The 21,401-nt window shown below is 36.2% G+C and overlaps 2 long non-coding RNA genes across 25 annotated transcripts; one reads left to right on the top strand and one right to left on the bottom strand.

The window, feature by feature from the left end:
* The first annotated feature begins 537 nt into the window (after positions 1 to 537).
* Positions 538 to 5,377, top strand: LOC133667491 (uncharacterized). Its single transcript, XR_009833145.1, has 2 exons — positions 538 to 1,993; positions 5,075 to 5,377. It is a non-coding gene; the product is annotated as an uncharacterized LOC133667491 (long non-coding RNA).
* On the bottom strand, positions 3,621 to 21,272 carry LOC108000471 (uncharacterized). Of its 24 annotated transcripts, none has more exons than XR_009833136.1 (18): positions 20,893 to 21,209; positions 20,505 to 20,581; positions 20,097 to 20,173; positions 19,315 to 19,371; positions 17,959 to 18,018; positions 17,604 to 17,789; positions 17,311 to 17,380; positions 17,101 to 17,217; positions 16,689 to 16,980; positions 15,909 to 16,528; positions 10,100 to 10,181; positions 9,213 to 9,292; positions 9,095 to 9,140; positions 8,789 to 8,997; positions 7,559 to 7,786; positions 6,759 to 6,848; positions 6,144 to 6,267; positions 3,621 to 5,227 (listed from the first exon to the last, which is right to left on the bottom strand). It is a non-coding gene; the product is annotated as an uncharacterized LOC108000471 (long non-coding RNA). The 24 variants fall into 24 exon arrangements; XR_009833133.1 differs by having other exon boundaries at positions 6,776 to 6,848; XR_009833137.1 differs by having other exon boundaries at positions 7,568 to 7,786.
* Positions 21,273 to 21,401: the final 129 nt, after the last annotated feature.

The following is a 21,401-nucleotide window of genomic DNA, read 5'->3' as shown; positions in this document are numbered from 1 at the left end:
AAGAAAGAAAGAAATTCACGAGAGGGGAGGGAATATCTCGCAAAGGACGACGGGTAATGTAAATACAATAACTTGTTACATAGAAAGATCTTGGATCGTTGACAGTGATCAATGATGATGATTTCGCCGGGACACAAACAAAAGGTGACTGCGATATTAGCCTCGAGATTTATTGCGACCAAGTTAATCCATTGGATATTGAATTAAACTACTTCCCGTGTCGTCGTTAAAAACGATAAATTATCCGAAACCAATCGTGAAAAATAGCAATGGTAAATATCATATTTCTCCTTTTTCCTTCCAAGAATCTTCCCCCCCCCCTCCCCCTCTTCCGAGAAAAAAAGTTACGTAAACTTCCAACGAGCGAAACAATGCTATTTTCGTGCGAATTCGTTTTCCCTCTCGTGAACAGAATCGAAGGAGAAGATCGTGCGAACGATTCGCGATGTATACCATACGTATAATGAAAACTGCGTTGCGAACCGTTTTGCGGCTATCTTTGTTTCCTTTTTTTCCTTTTAACGCGACGGTTTTTCGGTTTTCCGATCCCGAGGCGGCTAATGAGCGGCTGGAATGTCAAGCTGGAATGTTAATCGGCCGGAATTCATCAATCACTCGAACGAGAGAAAATGTGGAACGACGTGTGATTTACGAAAACTAAATCAGATACGTAGAACGCGGAGAACGGATATAAATCATAATTAGGCCGGCCGGCAAAAAGTCGCGGGATCCCGATATATCGTTTCCATCTCGTTGTTTCGATCCTTCCCCCTCTCTTTTCCCTCCTCCCACCTAGCCAACGAATCAGCAATTATCACCTCGATGAGAATTAATTCGTGAAATCACTCATTACTCTTCGATATCGCAAACTTTGCAAACTTTTTAATCAAGAGTTGAAAGTCAACGAGAAAAATTCTATTCCATTACCATTTAAGGATCTTAAAAATCCTTCTCCTCGATACGAAGTAACAAAATGTTCGGTTTGTTCGGAGAGTAATTTCGTTTTTTCACACGAGCGTCGCTACAGTCGGATGTTTATCCAGCCAACTTCATTCCAAACCGTGTCGTCGTTATACGCGTATTCCGAAAGTCGGAATTCGTTTGATTCCGTGCGATCGCGTTTTAATTATTTTATTTTTACCGAGAAGAAGAAGAAGAAGAAGAAGAAGAAGAAGAAGAAGAAGAAGAAGAAGAAGAAGGACGTTAAATACGTGCAAGTTGACGAAGACAAAAAAAAATTTGATTAGGCAAAATTTCGATCGAATTCGATCGAGCTTGCACTCTTCTCTCGGAAGAAAAATATAACAATACGACAACTGAACAACTGAGTAACGAAGTATCGTGTTCGATCAGCAATTGAAGCAGCGTGAAGCAATATCCTCCCATCGAAGGTTCCCCTCGGTAAGAAACAAGCTAGCTGGAAGGGGCAAGGTGTCGCTTCGCTTGGGCGAGATGATTGACAAGTATGCAATTCTGGGTGAGGCAAAGGACGCGGCAGAGCGAAAAGTAGCGAAGCTATTCTGCTGCGGTTGGTGTTTCCTCCTCTTCCTCCTCCTCCTCCTCCACCGCCGCCGCCTCTGCGCTCGAGACGCCAGACTCGGCCACCCTCCCCCTCTCCCTCGTGTCGGGCATATCATTAATCTTGCCGTGTTTTCTCGCGCACTCGGATGTGGATTTAGAGGCGAGACTCGGCCAAGATCCATGGAAACGTAGGTGAGCGCGTCCCGAAACGGAGCCGGGGGCCGTTTGTCTTCATTCGAGGAACTCGATCGAAGGCCTTCCCTTCCGGTTTCATTCCGTCCACCGGATGTCGCGGTGCGCAATTCGATTTCCTCTTCTGGTGAAAGAGTAATCCATGCAATTTTGTGCATCGGAAAGTTTGTTCGAGTTCGTTTGGTGGAATTTTTTTTTTTTTTTTTTGGTGCGTTCGACGAAAATAATGGTGTAGTTGTTCCGTGCGACGAGAATAAGATTTGAATTTATTCGCGCGGAGGTAAGTAGAAATTTTTGACCGAGATGTATATATATATATATGATTTCAATTTGTGTGAGAAAATATTTTCGAGAGAAATAAGTTTAATTACTTTGTTTGCCATTGTTATTTGAAATTAAGTTTCATAAAGTTTTATATATATATATATTCGTAAGGCTTTAATTGGTCATGGTACGATTATAATTGTAATAAGAGTCGGAGAGGCAATTACATTAGCGATTTCAATTCCCATTCCTCTTCCACTCTTTTTGATCGACTGTGGTCGGGCCGGTAATGTGTAACTATGTTACGGCAACACAGTAATAACTTCACGCTTCTTTCACGCGGAGATATCAAACGGAATTACAAATGCAACGTTATTCAATTTACCACGTTCCTTCGTAATTAATATAAATAACGCTGCTTCAAGTGTCAGTCATCTCGTTGAACGCTTCCACCTCGGTCGGAATATTTTTTGCGGGGAAGATCAAATCTCCGAGCAATGTTCCATAATTGGAGCAATTTCTACAGGTTCTTTCACAACGTTCATCTCGTTGTACCCGATCCAATCGCCCTATCCCCTCCTCTCATCCCCTTTTCGGAGATAAAAATTTAAAAATTCAAAATTTCTCGTCCTCCCCCGAGATCAAATTACCGTCGTTTAATTTTTCCACCCGTCTATAATTCGAATGATCGTAATAATTAGAATCTGTCATTATCACTCGGAGAAATTTAATTTCCTCTCGAATCTCGAATCTAAAAAAAAAAAAAAAAAAGAATCCCCCTTTCATGAACTGTCCTATAGCCTCGAGAACCCAACCTCCAACTTCAACTTCAACTCTAATCTCTTCGTACGATCGATCGAACGCGAATCAGGCCGCACTCTCTGGAAGGAAACTCGAAGAATCGCAGGTGGCTCGTTTAATAATTATCGAAACGGGGACGCGGAACGTTCCCTCGTGAATCGAGTAGCTAATGGAGAAACGTCCCAACGTCCGGTAAGCGGCAGTAACCGCGATTTTTACCGTTCGCCATTTTTCTCCAATTTCGTGCAACTGATGACGTTTTGATGGCGGCACCGTGTTTACAGGCGAGTTAACGATCCCGACACCTCTGATGAAGAAATCCTCAACGTCGAGAGAGAGAAAGAGAGAGGCACTAAGGACACTTTGATGATGTTTGCGTATTAACTAACGATCCCTTCACGCCATCTGTGCGAATAATTCCTTGATGGAAGAGAATTGCGGATGAAATTGATGCGCGTGCCGGTTTGCGTTAACGAGCAGTCCGCCATTTTTGTGGTTTCGCGCTTTTCTTTTTTCTTTTTTTCTTTTGCGATTCGAGATTTGGAATCGAGAGATTCGAAAGAGGGAGAGGGTTAGGTTAGGACGCAAGTTGGAAATTTTGCTCGAGTCGAAGGGCGCATGCGCTCTCCTCCTTCCCACGCGCCATCTTTATTCGCCAAGATCAAGTTTCGTTGAAAAAAGATACGAAACGTTTAATCTTATCAACAATTTTATTTTTAGGATCCTAGGTTTTGGCGACGTGGAAATCCTAAAAGAGGGAAAAGTTTGGTTAGAATTAAAAAATTGTGCGCGCAATCGAAATTTACCTCAACGTTTCGGGAAATGATAATTGAACAATCACGTGTTGTAAAAAAGTAAAAAATTTTTTTACTTGAAATTTGTCCCAAAAATTACATATTCCGTTGCATGAATACGCGTGTGACGAGTGATTAAAAAAGAAAAAAAAGAAATAATCGCGGTTGGAGCGACGTCGATATGGGATAAAAACGGAGAACACGTTTTTCCTCGTTAATCATAAAGGATCGGCGCTCCGAAGTACGCTTCGTCGAACGCTTTTTCTCCAAGTTTTCTCCATTATATTGTATAATACAATCGTGCTCAATTCGTTCTGAATTGCAGATTTTCCGTTTTCTTAATTGCAACTCCGTCGCTCCCCCCTTTTTTTCTTCTTCTTCTTCCTTATCATCCAACCAATCTACAATGCGCCACGATTTCATACCAAGATTAAGATTATTTAAAAACTCGAGTTAATAAAATTCGTAATCGATCGCTCATCTCGATGGCACAATAATTTCCTATAAGACGAACGAATTAATTTAAATATTTCTATTTACATAGATAAAATATTTCTATTTACATAGATTGGCGTGATAACGATAAAAATGATTTATCAATCTTTTTTTCAATTACAAGGAGAATTTGAACCGACAACATTTTTACAAAATTTTTTTTTTCTCTTCATAAAAATAAGCAATGACAGAACAAATAACTTTTGTATCGATTTCATGTCATCATTCTTGATACAAGTCGATTAAAAATTAACTTATTTATTTATTACTTATTAATTAACGATTAAATTAACTATAAATAAATATATCGTATTATTTATTATAAGAAGAAAAATACCTAGTTTTTATTATTATAAATAAAATAATCTCCAGGAGAACCCTAAAAATAACTTTTAATCGGAATATTCCATCGCGTTCCAAGAATAGAATTCCAACGAAAAAAAATATTGAAAGAATATTTTTTCCATAATTAGCGTTCATTGAAAAACAATTTTTTGCAAAGCTCGTATTATAATCGGATAATTCCCTCCGAGAAGAAATTCAAACAGAAAAAACTTAATTTGAATCCAAATCAAAAAAAAAAAAAAAAAAATCAAAGATAAGTCTCGATAATAATCTCTACAAGTCTTTTCAACTCCATCGCATTCCACGCTGCACACGCGCGCGCAATTTCGCACACGAAGGAAACGCACAAATAAGCGTGTAAAGAGAGAAAGAGAGAGAGAGAAAAAAAACGCTTGGCTCGTACGCCGCCATGAAACGCTCGTTTTCCACCTGAATCGTTACGAAATCGAGTATTTTTCTTCTTTTCTTTTTCTCTCTCTCTCCTATCTTTTCCCAACCGCCGTTCGATCAACCGGCGTGAAAAGTGGGCAGGCCACTCCGACTCTCCGTAGTAATTACGGCCGTGTATGCACTTCATTAGCACTTTACCAGAGGTTGCGTAACGAACGGCCAACGTGTCATTTTAACGTGCGAGCACGATCAAAGATTAATGGACGTTACAGAAGGATTCAAGAAAACCCGTGCCGCCACTCTTTCACGATCGGCCGTGAATAAAAGGATGGAAGAGCTCGAATTGAAAAAGATGAGACGAGGGACCCTTCTTGCATGCATCGCCTCTTTTTCCTCTCTCGTCTGTCCTCGTTGATGTCGTCCGCCTGGAAAATAAAGAATTACCGGTTAATGGGTTATAGTCTTATCTTTCTTATCTTGTTATTTGTTGTAGAAAAAAAAAATATATATATATATATATAATAATTCGAAAGATGTAAAAAGTAATATGAACGATTAAAGGAACGACGAGTAAATTATCTCGAGTATTGCCAAGTTAATGGTCGGGTGGCGCTGGCGTCGCCTCGCGCGTGCCAATATCAATTTTTCATTAGGGAAGAGAAATCGATATTTTCCCCTTTTGTAGGTAAAATGTATAACATCGAAGCTCAACTTTTCTATAAAATAACAATGTAAAATTTAAAAAGAGAAATCTCTATTCTACCTTTCCGATCATCGCAAATTTAATACAGACTCTCGAAATCGACTTTTTCATTTTTTTTTTACCTTTTTACATTATTCACGATGTACATTTGAGTCGTACGTACGTCTGTAGAAGGCGTACGTACAAGAATGCGCAAGCTAATGCAACGTTATATACATTAGAATCTTAACGTGGATTATCGTCGACCATATTCTCTCTCTCTCTCTCTCTCTCTCTCTCTCTCTCTCTCTCTCTCTCGCACGCGCGCAAGACGTATTACGTGTAGTTATAAATCGACAATATTAATAACAATCATTAATTCTTCCAACAGATTTTTTCCAACGTATCCGCTCGCATGACAGCATGGGTGAAAAACGCTCTCGAGCAATAAATACTGTTCCATCTTGTTCTTCTCGTCGCGATTAATGAACACGTTCTCGTCTTTTTGTTCGAATCCGCGAAAATTGTTGCAGAATTATTGAAAGGTATTTTATTGAAATTTTTATTTTTTTGAGATCTTGTGAAATTTATGGATCGAGAGAGAAAAGAAAAATTGCAATCGGTACAAATAGAGGGGGAACAAGTTTGCATCGACTTACATTTCGACGATTTCTAGAAATATGGACGACTTTTTTTTTTCGATTCTCCCCAATTTTCTTGCAACTTGCAACATACGATAATTTCTTCTTAATCGCAATCTTCATCTCCATCCAGATCTTACATCTACGAACGAACGAATGAACGAGCATGTGAATACAAAATGGACGACGAAGAGGATCGAAAAATTATAGGGGCGGAAGAGAGAAAAAACAAATATAGCGGCTAAGAGGATCGTTTCGTTGGTAATCCATAATTTAAACTACTAGATAATATATATATATAATTTTTCGATCTCGAAATAAATAAGATAATCGATAATTTGTTGACAATTAATCGTGTAACGACCCGTTGATTTTTCGAGACCTCTGTAGCTCTGTATGCACCACACAAACCTCTCTAGAACCGAATTTGTCGCCTCTTATCAAACAAATTCGGATCTACAGGGTAGATGTAGAGCATTAACTGGGCCTTCGCATATATATATATATATATATGTATGTATATATATACATGGGCACAAATAAATTATTCACGCAAGCATATTAATTATATTTTTCCTGATAATAAACTTGTTTCTTTTCTTTTCTGTCTTTCTTTCTTTCTAAATAACGTACGTGCCGCATTATTTTACCTCCTCGTTGGCCCAGTACGCGATCGATCGTCCACCTTTCTCCCCGTTTCACTCAGTCAGACTTTACTTCAACCTAAAAATGTTTACGAATTAATTATCGATCGTTCAATAATCGGGTCGGGTTTTATCGTCTTGCATGATATTCAAACTCGAAATCGGTTTATTTAATTCAGATTCGATTCCCTGTTCTTCTTTTCTTTTTTATTATTAGCAAGCAAACAACAAGCTTTCGTCCAATCGATTCTTCCTCCTCCTCCTCCTCTTCTTCTTCTTCTTCTTCTTCTTGTTGGGAGAGAGTTTCTCCAAGGTTTCGTGAGATAAACAGTTAAAATTGGCGCTCTCACTAGCCCAGATCGAGAGTGTATCGAAACGCGGAGTCATTCGGCGAGAAGAAAATAGACAGGTTGTGCCGAGTCACTGTGCGCTTCCAACAGGGAAGCATCTATTCCTTTTGCCTCCCCTCTAACTCTGCCGCGAGAACGAGTCGTTCCTTTGCGAACGAAATTTAAATTTAGACAAATTTATAGAAAAAGCACTTTTTATTCAAGAGAAAAAAATTCGCAAGTTTCCTCCCCCGACGTTAGACATTTTGAATGATACATATTTAAGAATTTTGCAATCCACAACGAAGAGGAAATTCTCTAAATTCCAAAGGGAAAATACTGTGAACAAAGAATACTCGATTCGACGCGTCATCCTGCGAGGATAAATCCTGTTACGTCACTTGGCACACTTTATACAGGGTTGTATCGTGTTATCTTAGCGACAATAATCATATTACACCTGCACTACCGATTGAGTGATTGATGCTCGTCCCTGGGGCACTCGAGAAACCACCTGAGCGTTAACGGCTCGCGGATGACACAGCTGAATGTGCAGCTCCAAGGTCGTGTTCTCCTTCGTCCTCCTCCCTCCTCCTCCTCCAGTGCAGCACCTTAGCGGTACAGCTCCTTTTATTGCGTGTCGATGTACCTTCCGTTTTCAGGTTACTTGGTCATCGCCATTCTTCTCCTGAAAATCATTCGAAAGAAGCTTCGTCAGTTTTTCTTTCTTTTTTTTTTTACTATTATCGAATTTTATATATATATATAAAAAAGATAATAAGAAATTATATATAATAAGAATATAAGAAAGATAAATAATCGAAAAGGAGGGAGAGGGGGCTTTAATTAATTATTATTAATTATTCGATGGAAAGTTGGATTTTTACCTGCACTGGAATTTTAAAACGTGAAAAAAGGTAAGATTTCGAAGGGGACGACAATTTAAGAGGATTAAAAGGATCGAGTAGAGTCGGGCCCCGTGTCCAAATATTTTGTCTTCCGTTATATCGTTTGGAAAATCGAAATCGATAGGTTCAAAAGATTCCTCCAGAGAGTTAATCCTCTTTAAAGCCTCTTAAAGTCTAATCGGTATTAAGGGTATGAGAAAGACACCCCTAAAAAAAGTAAAATCGATCTGCATTTTCCATGCATAGAAAACGTATAAAAAAATAAATAAAATAAGTTCTCGATATAATTGCAGCGAAAATGCAAGGAAGAAAGGAATACTGTAAACTTTCACGACACAATTTCTCCTTCCTCGATTCCCCAAAAGGGAAATGATTATCCTATCCCTCCTTGGGGACCAATAACTCAACGAAACTTATCCTTCTCGTATTCGTCCCCAAGAATATTTACAATCTCTCCGTCGATAAAACGGCGTGACAAATTTTGACTCGAAATTAGCATTTCCCTTAGGAAGATTTTCGACATTTAGGAGAAATTTTCGTTATTCGAATTTTCCTCGAGAGAAATAAAATAAAATACAAAACGAAGTTTCAGCGGTCCGAAGCATCCTTCTAATGTTTGGAGGACGGCCAGAGGGCGTATTCGTGGCGAGGCGAAGGCAGGGCGGATAGGCGGGGAGTTTCACAGCGTCTCCCTCTATCGATTCACCCTCTGGCACGCCATTACTGCTTACATTATCGCCTTATATATCTGATTATCGATATTAGAGCTTACGGATACTTACGATTACGAAACTTTCCCAAACCGCGCCCTCCGTAATGGAACTCGCACATCGACCGCAATGGACACACCACATCGCCAACCGAAACTAAGGATGCTTAGGTGGAGAATGCGAGGATTACGAGAGTTACGTGGGCAGCGGCGAATGGCGCGTAACCGGTGGCGGAATCTGGTGGGCGAGGAGGGCGAAGAGTTTCTTCGAGAGAGAGCATTCTAGAAAAAGAATTCAAATTTTCCAATGTATCTTTTTTCGGTGTATACGAATGTTACAAGTATTTCTGGAAATTTTTGAGATTAAAATAATTGTTACCTCCAAAGGACATCCGAATATGTTTCTTCCTTCCTGCCTCGATTCCCTGAAAATAAAGTTACTTCGGTCATTTTCCTCCTTTCTACCTTAGCTTCGCGCTTTCGTTTAATTCGCTTACCTTTCGATCCAACGAGACTCTACTGCACGCTCGTTCCGTTGCAAGGAAGACATCGTGTTACGTTTCCTCTCCAATCGATCCTGAAACGAGGCAAATTTTTTCAAATTCTGAATCCTCTCGTGTATATAAATATATTTGCGTGGATTGTTGTGCGAAAAGTTCGAGATAGATGGTACAAAGAGGAACGAATGATATATATACATACATATATATATATGTATATAGAGTAGCGTGTAAATGACGATAAAAGCAGTCGGTATCAATCAACCCTTTCACACGCTCCAACCTCTCTCTCTATCTCTCTCTCTTTCTCTTTCTCTCTCTGGACATTAAACATTCACACACCTCTTCGCCTGAAAAATAAACTTTGGTGAAATTTTTTTTACAAAATCCGCAATGATTGAAACGTCGAAACAATATCACAACTTGTCACGCACAAAGAGTTAAACGTGTTTTCTTAATTGTATCCACCACAACACACAACAATAACAATTCTTCGAATCGTAGCACGAAAAAAAGAACGTAAACTTCGTCGAAACTGGGAAGGAGGGAGAAGGACAAAACAAAAACAAAACAGAAGGAAAACTTTCTCGAAGGAAAGAGAAGGATATAAAAATACTGCGCGGATCTCCATCGTCGTCCAAGGACGATCCACGCGAACAGTCCCCCCTCGATATCATCGAAGGCTGGATTAGATCTAGCCTCAGACGATTTCGAGGAGCACAAAGAGGAAGAACACAGGCTGGACGAGACGTGATGGCTGAACCCGGCGAATAAACCAATAAACGGCGCAACCATCTGCTCGCCAGCCGGCACATCTCCATCTCTATCTCCTCTCTCTCTCTCTTTCTCTCTTCCTTCTCCCCTCGTTCGCCATCCAAACTCACCGTCTCCCTCTGTTCTCTCCCCTCGAGCGAGGGCCAGCCATAGGCATCGTCGTCACAGGCGGCAGCACCATTTTATGCGATCCTGAAATGAAATCCACCACTGAAGAGAGAGAGAGAGAGAGAGAGAGAGAGAGAGAGAGAGAGAGAGAGAGAGAGAGAGAGAGAGTAAAAGAGAGAAGGAAGGAGAGACTCTGGCAGGGGAGCTTTTATTCCACGACAATGAACACCACCATCCAGCTTCCACCCCATCTTTCCACCTCCGTTCCTTCGTTGCTCGAGCTTTTTGGAATTTTCCCTGATAGGGGAGGGGATGATACGGATCCCCTCACGAGGGGGAAACGAGGAGTTTCTCTCTCTCTCTCTCTCTATCTCTGTCCCTCCTGTCTTTGGAGAGGGGGAGTTGCCAAGGTTGAGTTATGGGAATGAGGAGAGGAGGAGGGGGAAGGGTAGATGGCAGCGCGGGACGATTATGGGATTGTTCCCCCTCCCTCCTTCCCCGCTGGACGCGTGGAATAGAGATGAACGTGTGCGATGGGAAACGGGGTCGATGAAGTTTTTTCTTTTTTTTTTTTTTTTTTTGAAGTTTTCCCAAAGCGCTTTCGAACGAATGTTTTTAGGTTTAGATAGATTTTTTGGAGAGAAGAAAAGAAGAGAAGGAATCGAATTTATTGTAATGGAAAAAATATTGGGAACGAAAAAGTTCTTACGGTTTTTTTATCATTTTGAAATGCTCTATCAAGTTAAAGGGAAAATGTGATAATTAATTTTATTTCCAAGTTAGTTTTCCCGCTTTCTCACAGCGTTGGAAATAAATAAAGGACGAGAAGATGATTCTCTCTGAAACTTGTTCCTTCTGCATTTGAATTTAATAGTTAAAAACCGCAAGAACTTTTTCTCTAAATCTAATACATATTATATATCTGACGAAGCTTGAAGGACAGATAAACTAACCGTGTATCGTCAACAGGAGGAAATAAATTTCAATCTCTCTCTCGTAAGAATTTAAAATTATAAAATGAAATTATAATAATATCGTTTAAAAGGTACACCGATCTTTCCACCAAGCGTTCCAATTTAAAACAAAAAGAAAAGGAGCAACCAGGGATCCAATTAATTCCTGTTGCAATGATAAACGATGATTATATTTAAAAAAAAAAAAAAAAAAGAATCTTTGGATCGAATCGCACTCTTTCATTCTCTCGGCCCATCTATTTTTCTTTTTTAATTCGTACGCGATAAAAGCGATAAGAGAAAACGATAAGTGACGTTTCGTACGAGGTTGGAAGAAAGAGAGAGAGAAAGAAACGCGAAACAGGAACCGGATCGTAGATCCTTGGCAGTGGCAAGGGACCAAGATTATACATTATTCATGATAATTAAAAGTAACGAGTCTGGACGGAATAATCCACAACGTAAAACATCTTGTACCTATTATAACAACATATGTAGTAGAATAATCTTGTAGCGATAATAAATGAAAGGACGCCTTCTCGTCGCGGTGAAATCGATCGACAGAAATTTTTGGACAAAAAAAAAAAAGAAAAATTATCGGAATTGGGGGAAGCGCGAACGGAAAAGTGGAGTGAAAAGTGAAATTTGGAATTAGGAAGAGAGATTGGAATGGCTCGGATCGAAGGCCGATCGACCGCCATTATTCCTTGCCTATTAACTGCAAAGGTCGATATATACCTGGTCCGAGGCAGGACTGAGGAAAAAGTCGAACAATAGTTTGCTATACCGGGCATCCCTCCGCTATATTGCCGCAATAAAACTAACTCTACGTTCGTAAAACCGGACGCGAAATTCCGAGAAAATTTCCTGAGCTCCCCCATTAATAATTTTACAACTTTGCGAAATATATATTTCCATACACTTAGAGAAGAGCTTATCCTTTCGAGGATAGGAATATTTTAAGGGAAATCTCGAAACAAAAGTTTTCTCTCCGTTTTCGAAACGTCTATGAAATCGTTAGAAGTTAAAGTAAATTTACAAGAAAAACTTTCTCTCCGTCTCCGAAATGTCTGTAAAATCGTTGAAAGGAAATACATTTGCAAGAAAATGTTGAAAGAAAAGTTTTCTCTCCGTTTCCGAAACTTTTATAAAATCATTAAAAGGAAATAAATTTAGAATTGGAATTTTAAAAAATAAATCATTAAAGAAAAAAACAAATTTGGAAGAAAATCCTTTTAAAAATCCTTTTAAAAATAATTAAACAATCGAAGGACAAATTTGGATAAAAATCCGTTTAAAAATCCTTTCAAAAATAATTAAACGAGGACAAATTTGGAATTTAAAAAAAGAAATCATTAAAAACAAATTTGGAATATTTTCGTAAAGAGAACGCGAAAATTCGCAAGAAATTATTTTCCACTTATTTTTTGCCCTTCCCTCGAAACTTCAACCGTGATCGATCGCCGGGAACACGCGTATTTCTTCCCGAGATTCGATAACTCCTTCTCTTTTCTTTTTTCTCCTTTTTTATCGAAGATGTGTGTCGGACGCGTGCAGACGAGGAGGAGGAGGAGGCGGAGGAGAGGCAAGGATTAAGAGAGTATACACGGTTTTGCGGGAGCGGGCGTATCGGTGGTGGTGGGAATCGGCCTGTGCCCATGTGGCCGAGACTATAAAAGACTAACGAGACCTCGTTGCGAGGTCCCATGGTCGAATTGGAATGACGTCATCCCTCGCGGAAACGTGTTAATTCATCGCGGCGACGCTTTAATTTCTCCGCCAGGCCGTGGCGAAATTGCGCGGAAAACGGTGTATACTCCTCGGGAGGAGAAAATGTTGCGTTCCCTCGACAAAACTCTCACTTATTATTATTATTAGGTTGGAAAGAATGCTGTTGCGATTTTTAACTATTGAATTCAAATGCACGCATCCTCTTAGCTGGAAACGGAACTTTTATCGATCAAAATAAAGAGAACCGCGATCGATACGCTTCGATGAGAAACAAGTTTATTTTCGGTTGAATAAAAAAAGTTGTGCAATTGGAATTGGAGGAAAATTGTTCGAATTCGCCCCATTATGTTTTCAACACCCTGAGAAATCAGAAAAAGTAATTTTGAAGGTAAAATTAATATTAACATTTTCACGTTTTGCGAAAAATTTAAAATTACATAGATGCAATTTAATCAAAATCAAAATAACAAAAATCGAGAACTTTCTTTTCGACCTAATATTATTATTATTCATGTATCTCATTCATTATATATAATATAATAATAATTAAATTAAAAATAATAAACGTTACAATAAAATATCAACTTGATGAATTTTAAATAAATCGCCTGTATTGATCAAAACTGAAAGTATTTTCAATAATTAAAAACATTAATCTTGTAAATTTATAATTTATAATTATTTTAGCTATTTAAAAATTTTAATTAATAATAATATCAACAATTCCCAAAATTACCATTTTAAATAAATTATTTTTTGACTTTACAATTATATATATATATAATGAAATATTTTATACACTTGAAAAAATATTTGGTTACGTTTATATAAGCAGACCGCGGATGTTGCAAAAATTTACAGAAATTTTATCCGCGTAAACATCCGCGTAGAAGAATTTTCTAAAATTGAAATCGAATGTAATAATCGCTGAAAATGCTATCCAAAAATTCTTCCTACAAGCCTTCTTTCTATTAATACATCTCGCTCTATTGTTTTCTTGTTTCACGAAACGAACGTGACGAGTGAATTTTACACGTTTACGAGATAAAAATCAGTCGAATTTCGATCAATAAAATCGTTTCCTAATTATATCATAATTAACATATTATTATTATTTGATAATTACATTCAATCGATCCTAAATTTATATTTTTAGACATAAATTTAAATTAAATGTAATATCTCATGGAGAAAGAGAAAAAAAGAAAGGGAAAAAGAGCGACGAAGAAAGTGTTTGCATCGATCCCGCGTGTTCCATCACGTTGCAGTTACGTTAAAATATCGAAACGGTTATTGGGCTCGTATTTCAGACGTGATCGCCGACCGAAAATTGGATCCGTCCTTTCGATATCCCATATCTGAATTTCGAAATCTTTTTTCCCTTCCTTTCTTTTTTTATTCGTATTCGTTTATCAAACTTTGGAAATTGTACACTGAAAGTGAGTTTCAATATATATATATATATTTGTTTGCGAAACTTTCCCCTTGAGATCGTTTTTTCTTCAAACGGCAGAAATATCGGGCTCGAATCAAGTTTGTCGATCGAAACGAATTTTTGAAGGATCATTCGAAGCATAATTTTCGTGATAATTTAATCTATAAAATGAAATAGAAAAATTTGATTTTGACGAGCTTTTTCTCTAAATTCTTCGAGGAATATTATGAAATTAAAAATTGCATAACTGAGAATGGAGAGTTCGTTCGATGAACCTCGTCGAAAAATTTGATTCAAATATAAAAAATACTTCGCATCGCGTGATGTTTCATTCAAGAAGCGGCCATTCACTTGCCTTTTCGACCTTTAGAAATTTTTATTTACTCTCATAGAGAAATCGAATTGGTGAAATCGAGAGAATTTTATTTCTCCTTTCTTTAAATTTTCCTACCCTTTCTTTCGAATCGAGAATGAGAAAAGCGGCAAGAATCGGGGAGAATTAATGGAGAGAAGGACGCATCGGCGTCGAACGTGGCGGCGACGAGTTTAAGGATCGTCTAGACGTGGAATGTGGGCCGAGTCGAGGTCCTTGATTGGAGTTCATAGCCGGTTTGCCCGCGTCTACCGAAAAATTGCCTTCTTCAAATATCGGCGAATAAAATCACGTTCCATCGTGTTTTTCTTTTTTCTTGTGAACGAAAGTGGAAGCGAGGATCGAATGGGAAAAAAAATCAAGAAACTACGAAGAAAGGATTCGATCGCAAATCTAAAAAAAAAAAAGAAAGAGAGGAAACAATAATGAAATGACGAATGAAGGGGCAAATTGAGGAGGAAACCGCAGAAGGGAAAACGAAGAAGAAGAGATATCGGGAGGCATGGTCGATCGATCGGCGCAATGTACACAGTGTCGAGGAGAAATATCCATAACCTGAACGCGAAGAGGATGAAGCGAGACAAAAAAACTCAAAACAAAAAACAAAAAAAGAATTTCAAATTCCGTTTCAATTTCGACGCTTTTCGTCGATTGGGAAATGAAAGTGCAGATTGTTCCGAGATGCTGGCCGAAACTCACGAAATAAACCACCGTCGGCGCCACTGAGCACCATTCCAAAACAGAAATGTAACGACCGAACGGGCCCCCCCCTCGTCCGATGACGAATCTCGAACGAGCCGGATTGCCGGTTTTCTTTCTCTCTTTTTCGCCACCATTCGAATTGCATTGTATGCGATTTCGCGTCCTGAAACGTTAAAAACCAGCCTCTGAAAAGAGAATTTGTATTTGCGTTAAATGGTATTATACTACGCGTACGTTTAATTGATTCGATTGAAATGGAAATATAATTTTGATTATCTCGTTATTGAGATAAAAAATTCGAAAGGCGCGGCAAAATAATTGGATAATTCGATACGGAGGAAAAAAAAAGTTGGCTTGATTTTACAATAAAAATACATAACAATGGATTCCCCGCGAGAGCGTGCGCTGTCAGGGGATCGAAAACACATGCATTGAACGTTAGCCACCCTCCCCGATATCAATCCTCACGTTTCTCTAATCATCCCGATTGATCCACCTAATCACCAATCAATCGTACGTGCAAATATAATAATAAAAACACACGATAAAAATTTCAACGCCACGCTGTTGTTTCAACACCGAAAAAAGGAAAAGAGAAATTTCTAAAATCAATTTACCCTCGATCAAAAACTCATCCACTTCCTCGTCCATCCAAGGGATCCATTTTAACGTTCTCAGCATATAGGAAGGACATCCTCCTCCCTTCTGCCCTCAAACGTCGCACCACATAGTCGTCTCTCCTCTCTCTTCTCTTATTCTTCTTTACACACTTAGATTCGAAAGAAAAAGGAAAAATGCAAAATGAGTCTATTTCAAGTATAAGTCACTTTGACGATTATTCTTGGTCACTAATATCACGAACGACATTCTGAATCTCGACAATAAGTAAGCACGGCGCTGACGATAAAACGGGCCACGCACAAGCGCCATGGGTCGTGGATCCCGCGAGTTTGCGTGGCGGACACTTGGATCGACACGGGGCGTCGCCATTGCGGGGTTGAATCGAAGAGGGGTTGCCTCGACGTTGGAGAGGGGAAAAATCCGGCGTACGAGAGAGCGACGACAGCAACGATGTCCGATCCGCTCCACGGAGGCCTGCAGACTGGACCTGCCTCGCGTTTCTCCTCGGACCCAGGAACAGTCATTAACATAAATTGTCTTCTGTGACAGTTATTTCCACCACTCTCCGGTAGGGTCTCCACCGAAATACAATATTAGGCCACGTAACTTCTGCCCTCTGGAGGGAATCGTGTGGATGATTTTTCAAAAGCCCACGTTGGAAAATGGAATTGGGAAAAAAAAATTGAAATTATAGAATAGAATTAGAATTGAAAATAATTGTTTTCGCTTCGATACTTTAGAATATCGTATAAATTTATTATGTATTAATTACGTACATCGTATTACTGGAAATTTTGATTTTTCTTCTTTATTACGGTACGTGAGTATTATATGTAGTTTATGTATAGCATAAGAGATATTCTCACAATGATCTTTTTGCGTATCGTGTAAGCGATAAGGTTTTTTCCTTCTCTTTTAGCAAAAAAGGTCGATGTATCAACCAGTTTCGAGAACCTCTTATCGATTATTTTGGTCGGAGAGTAGGGCGATTGGTAGTAGATGCGTGCGTGTTACGATACTTTTTACGAGGCTGCAGATTTGTAGGAAGAAATATCGTTCTCGTAGATTCTGAAAAAATGAAATCTTATTTTAAATTTATCGATCGATCGTACACCGTTTAGATTGCGGTATCTCGATCCTATTTATATTCCGCATTCCTCGTACCAGTAACTCGTTCGTTATACTGACCATGACCTTGGTCGTTTGTATTCGGATAGACAGCCTTCGGAGAATGCATAGTCACGAATAATATTCCAGTCATTGATCGTAGCTACAAGATATTAAACCAACATGAAAACTTGTATCCTGAAATCATTTTTTAAATCGTCCAATTTTTCTCGAATGGAAAATATATTTTTTCATAAACATTCTTTCTTTTTTGCGATACTTGCGACATACAATTTTTGGAATACAGCCCACTGGAGTTAATTTTCCACCATTTCGTTATCAATGTTGTTACAATAGAAATCTGCAATAAAAAATTGTTCTGTTATTAAGAAGAATAAAAATATTTTAACTATTGTGATTGCGCTTGTAGAAGGATTACTTTACCAACAATATATAATACAGGGATTGCAAGTATCGAACTATGAATTAATAAATGTTAATAATGACAAGTTAATAAAATATGAAATAAGTTATTAATGAAACATTAAAATATTTAAATAATGCATAAATTTGAAATACATAACCTGTTACACTGACCAAGAACAGATGAGTAGTGACATCTTACGGAACTCTCTATCGTATATATTTCAACATATCGACTTCGATCGATGTTCCTTACGCCATCTGATATGCTATGATCCAACTTTTTCAAACTCTCCTCCACGTGATTTCTATTTTTATATCACCGCTATTATTTTATCGACGCAACACTATATTTCATAACAAATTATAACAAAAACTATTATAATCAATTTAAAAAAAGTAAAAAATATAATATAAATAATATAAAAAATATAATAATATTAATATAAAAAATAATATAAACTTTTTACGACAACCGAACTTGGCACGCTGCTTTCACACTCTAACTTTACGTACCGTTTTTCTTAAATCGACTGATGACGGCCATTGCGTGATTCGTGATAAAAATACGTGAATCTAAAATTTTAATTATTAATTTTTAATTGTGAATAAACGAATGCATATGTATTATAAATTTAGAATTATTGATACTATTGCTACTATTTATTATTACATCTGTAATATTTTTCGTATGAAATAATAACGCATTTCCATAGCCTAATTACATATACATATACATATGTGGAAAATACGTCGTGCACGATACACTAATGTATCGTCAGTCGCTGAAAAAATTTTCATTAAGTTATAAATTAAGGCCATCTTGCTCGCTGCCTTTCATCCAAGTAGCACCTAGGCACGTGAGTGAGGTCCTGGTATGCATGGAAAGGATTAAACCTGAAAATCCTAAGCTAAAAAGCAAGTATTAATATTTTTATTTAACGGGCTATTTTTTAATTTTGTATATATATTCTTGTTAAATTTTAAATTATTAATTTAATTGTTAAATTGTTAAAACTTTAATACATGGAATGGAATTTATTTATTTAAAAAAGGATTAAAATTTATGGAAATGTAATGTAAATAATTAATAAAAATATCCTCAGGCGATTACTTCATCACAGTACGTCTCTAAAGACACAAAAATACCGTTCAAAACCCTGATTCTGCAATCCATCTGTCGCGAAATCTCTTCTTGTGCATAAAATTTATATTTTAAACGGAAAAAAATTGAATTTTATGTATGTTATTTATGTATGTTAAATTATAATGAAGTTATAATATAGAAATCAAAAAGTTAAATGATTTAAAATGTTACTGAGAAACAAAAAAGAAAGAAGACAAAATTAAAATTAAAAATGATATATCATATTAAAGATAACAAATATATTTTTATAATCTCTTTGTAAATTGCAACCAAGTCGGAGGATATCCGACTTCTCCACTAAATTAAAGTTATTATATACATTATTACATATTGTATAATAAATATTACATTAGCTATCACTTATTATTCACACATAATATTCATACACATTCAAAGTGTATAAATTATACAATTCAAATTTCAACCAATTATATTTTCAGTTGCAAAAATTCAAATTGATTATAATATTATAGTATATTACTATTAAAATTTAAAATAAATTATTAATAAATTATTATTTAAAAATAAAACGCGATGCACAAGAAGATCCTATCCTGAACTATAATAAATAAAACACAAAGAAAATAAATGTTACTATTATAAAATATCTGTGGTCACAATGCTCCTGCAAAAGTCTATGTATACAACCAATCATCCCTTTCGATTCAGATCTTTCGTTCTACAACATGATTGAATGATCAGGAATTAAAATGTATGCGACTCACTATTCGATGCAAAGAATTGCTGCTGAAGTCCAGAAGAATGTCATCAGATAGGAGAATCTGTAAAAAAAGGGAGAAACATAATTCTGATTATTTGAAAAAATAATAAAATATGAAATTATTAAATTTGAAATACGTAAAAAAATACCTCTTCGCGTGATGGATGATCGTTTTATCCTTTTGATGCACTGATTCTATATCGAAAACGAGATTTAAAAAAAAAATAAAAATAAAATAATAAACTATTGATATAAATGTTTAAATTATAATTGGCGAACAAACACTGACTCTATTTTTGCGTTTAATTTTTAATCAGAGCTATTGTGCTGTAAAAAATATTAAAAATATTACGAAACAAACATTGACTTTATCGATCATATTGTACGTGATCACAATGATCTGGAAACAAAATTGCATTAAGAAGAAGAGGAAATATAGAAAAGAAAACAAAATTTATTTTTACATTTTTTTTTTTCTTCCTATCTAGCATTTATTTAAAAAGATATTTTTATTTTTAAATCATTTATGTTCTAAATCCATTGTTAAAATTATCCATATTATATAACATATTAGAAATATTTTAAAAATTGTACAAATAGAAAATTTACAAAAAATATAGAAAATTATGGTTCACTTTATTAAATCTTTTATTATTTTGATATATCTACCAATTATATCTACCAATTATACTTTAATTAATTATTCAATAATTTAATAAAAAAAGAATACAAAAATATGTACATACTTATATATATGTTTTTTCAATAAAGAAATTTAAACTTTACCTTCTTTCCATAAAATGTGAAATATCATCATGGCATCCATATTGAAAATTTTTCCCGCCTAAAGTAATTTCAGCAATCTGCATAAAAGAAAATCAAATCTTTAAGATATGTACGATAATATATAAAATACAAATATATGTACAATTATAAGTAATTGTACTAAAAAAAAAAAAAACAATAATTACTTTAAAATTCTACTTTAAAAGCTCGTGATACGAGCTAATAGAATAGAATTCTAATAGTCGAAGAAACGAATGAAAAATAATGAATAAATTATTCTTGAAAGAATTATCAATAATATTTAATAAATTATTCAATAAATTTGTATTAATGAAATAATGTAAGTACAATAGTAAAAATAATAAAATAATTGTGAAATAAATATTATATAATAAATAAATTACGCACCTGAATTACGCATCTGAAGCGGAGCGTCCAATCGTCGCGAATTTCGAAAACAGAATGTAGATATATCGAAACATAAACTGGAAAGGAGAGAGGGGATACTCGACAATTCGACAGACATTGAAACATATCGAACGTGACACAACACAACAAATCATCAATTCTTGGAAAAGTTGAATGATAAGAAATGTTTTCAATCTTCTAACCTTGGGCTAGAAATGAAAACAAATTCAGAAACATAACATTCGAGTTGAACGTATGAATAAATGTATTTACGAAACAAATATATGGGAATACGTACGAAATATGTATACATGTGAATTCCGAACGAATAAAAAGACAAAAGAAATTTATAATAACTATGTTTTTATTAAAATAAATAAAATTTTACCTCATTCGATGAATTCTTTGGATTATTTCTTCTTATCATGGTATCTGCGAAAATTATTATGCTTTCGAAATCATCGAAACTTCGATCGAACTTTGATAAAGTTTAGAAAGACGATAAAAGTCTAAACTACTATTCAATTTTGATACAATAATGATTAAACAAACACATATCGATTAAATAAAACTTAATAATGTACAATTAAACTCAACACAATAGTTTATTAATGAAAATTTTACGTAATTATACACTTCAACCGGTAGAACGCAACCCATCACTATGATTTTCGACTGTAGACTAACGCCATGCGCATTATGATGCGCAATGATTCGTTTCGCGGTTAGACCTTAACTGCTTTCTGATTGGCTATATTTATTTCAAATCTACACGAAAATTGAAGAGTTATATGATATTTAACTTCTAGGTAACAAGTTCTAATTGTATGTGATCAAAAAAATATAATTTTATCTCTTTTTCATAGTCTATATTGAAATTTTTTTCACCTTTGAACA

The sequence above is a fragment of the Apis cerana genome, linkage group LG16, assembly GCF_029169275.1.
Source record: "Apis cerana isolate GH-2021 linkage group LG16, AcerK_1.0, whole genome shotgun sequence".
Taxonomy (NCBI): domain Eukaryota; kingdom Metazoa; phylum Arthropoda; class Insecta; order Hymenoptera; family Apidae; genus Apis; species Apis cerana.
This window is presented reverse-complemented; position numbering and strand designations above follow the sequence as displayed.